Source organism: Empidonax traillii, unplaced genomic scaffold, assembly GCF_003031625.1.
Source record: "Empidonax traillii isolate 1590-97213 ecotype Southwest subspecies unplaced genomic scaffold, ASM303162v1 scaffold1246:size530596, whole genome shotgun sequence".
Classification (NCBI taxonomy): domain Eukaryota; kingdom Metazoa; phylum Chordata; class Aves; order Passeriformes; family Tyrannidae; genus Empidonax; species Empidonax traillii.
Window position 1 is genome coordinate 466,273 of NW_020956439.1, and position 2,867 is coordinate 469,139.

Here is a 2,867-nt window from a genome sequence, read left to right on the forward strand (position 1 = left end):
AAGCGAATGGAAAACAGCTCTTCAGCAGCTTTCCATGGCAGACTGGGGGCATGTAATGAAACTAGTTGGTAATCAATTTAAAACAAATAAAAAAGGTACTTTACACTCCAAGAACTTATTGCCACAAGAGTTATGGAAGCCAAAGGTATCATCAGGTTCAAAAACCTCACAGACAGTCTAACAGAAAAAACACTCTATACCAAATGAAACAGGTTTTGATGTACCCTCTACCATCCCTACTACCATACTTGAATATGGGAGTACAACAAGGGGAATGGATTGTACATATTGGCCAGGTACACCTGCTTTCCCTAAAAAGTACTAAGGGCAGCTGAATTTGGTGGACTGAAAGATCCAGTGGCTTCCTTTTTTCCTGGGTCAATGAAGATGAGTGAGAGCTTACTTGTTTCACATCCCAGCAGTTGCAAAGTGGTGTGCAAATTCTCAACAGAGATGCACACACAGGTTAATGCTGGCAGGAGGGTGTACTTCAAAGACATCCGTATAAGCACCATGTCAGCAGCCTGATCCTGTTCCTAAGAACCAGAGCTCAGAGAAATGTGCCTTCATAGGTCTCAGGTTTCTGGCCCTACAAACCTTTCATCCTACTTGCTGACTAGGCAGACCACTTGCACACAACAGAGAACACGATTGAACAGGACATAATTTAAATGATTTATTACAAATACAGTACAGGCTGTGGTGATCAGATGCAAAACTTGGGCGAACATACTGATTGCATTTGACTGGCTTTGTTTATCCCTGTTCTTCTCTCTGTTTATCCACCTTAACCCCTCTATTGCTCTGCCTGTGATTTTTATCCCCAGCTTAACAGTGTAGATTTGTAAATCCTCAAATTCTCTTTATCGATTCCAACAACCGCCTCAACCTCCAAGCACCCCCCAGTAAGTCCTAAAACCGCTTTATTGTGTATTTCCTCCTAGTCCTATTGCAGTAACTCCCCTTCATTTGCATACATTCCAGAGAGTTTCCTCCCTTGAATCCACTTCAGTGGGTTTTGCAACAGGGACAAATGGCTTAGTCGTTCATCCAGTTGTTGAGGGTTTTAGGAGCGGTTGATTCACGGGGATTACTCTTTGCTGGGTTCCCTGCCTTGTCATTGTTTCTTTGTTCACTATCTGACCTTTTGTTTTGAATAACCTTAATTATCTCCCTAAAAATCAGCCAGACAGTTTTCCATCTGAATTTAAAAAAGAACTCTTAGCATTCAGAGCAAGTATGTTTGGTAACAGCCCAAATGCCCTCCTGCACAGTGAGTTTTGCTGCTTTTCAGGCAGCAGCAAATGTTATTTTGTGATGTTAAGTCAATGGAAATCGACTCCAATTGATAATGGAAGTTATCTCCTGCGAATTGATAGCCTGGCACTATCATTACAGAGCCAGATGGAATGTTCTTGCAACATGAAGCTCAAACATGTCATTTGCAGGAGCATTTATGCTGCTCCTAGCCTCTGTGATTCTTGAGCTCCTGCATCTTGTACACATAGATGGAGCATGATTAATTTCTGCTTTTCTTTTGCTTCATCCCACCCATCCTTGGTTCATGTGTTGTCATCCTTAAAGGAAATTCACCAGCTCTCCTCTATATGAGCCACTGGTCTGACCCGATGGGCATTTGTCATTTTCTTTGAAACAAATATATTGATCATAGAATCCTAGAATGGTTTGGGTTGGAAGGGACATCAAAGATCGTCTAGTTCCAACCCTCCTGCTATGGGCAGGAACACTTTCCACTGGATCAGGTTGCTCAAAACCCCATCCAACCTAGCCTTGAACATTTCCAGAGATGGGCAGCCACAACTACTCTGGGCAACCTGTGCCATTCTTCACCACCCTCACAGTAAAGAATTTCTTCCTAATATCTAAGCCAAATCTTCTCTCTTTCAGTTTGAAACTATTGCCCCTTCTCCTGTCACTACATGCTCTTGTAAATAGTTCCTCTCTACTTGTCATCTAATGATGACAACATTATTGTTAAAAATTAATAAGTTTGCCATAATCAACCACTCTTACCCTAAGCCAGGCAACTGACAGGCAACACTATGGTTTCTTTACCGTGTTCATGCAGGTAGGTCTCCACCTCGCACGTGCAGAAAACCTCCCAAGCACCATCATTACCTCTGTGTTCTGTTTGTTCAGCAAAGCTTGTTCCAGGTACCAACACAAACAGCTTATAACCTACATTCTTCTCCAGGGCAGAGAGTGACAGGACAAGAGGACATAGTCTCAAGACGCACTAGGGGAGGTTTAGGTTGGGGATTGAGAGGAATTTCTTCAGGGTGATCGGATATTGGAATGAGCTGCCCAGGGAGGCGGTGGAGTCACTAGCCCTGGAGGTGTTTAAGGGAGGAGTGGACATGGCACTTAGTGCATGGTCTAGTTCACATGGTGGTGTTTGGTCATAGGTTGGACTCGATGATCTCAGAGGTGTTTTCCAACCGAACTGATTCTGTGATACACAAAGCTACTAATGTTTACAAGCTTAACCAGTCTCCAGAAGGACCGACGGTGAAGCGTGCCCCAGCGCAAGGGACACCTGCTCAGGCCGGCGAAGAGCCCTCTGTGCCTGCCGAACCACCGGGCTGTGATGCTTATCAACACCTCGATGCCCGGGTCCGCTTCACCTGCCGGTCCAGCACGGAACCGCGACTACGGCGCCGGGCGGCCGATCCGGCCGTTCCCGCCGCTCCCGGCCCCGCGTCCCGCCAGGATCCCGCTCCCGTCGCCAGGGCAACGGGCAAGCGGCGCCCAGAGAAGCGCACCACGTGCCCGGAAGCGCCTCGAGGGAGGAAGTGACGGAGCGCCGGGGGAGCCCCGCAGGCCGAGATTTAAAAAAAAAAAAAAAA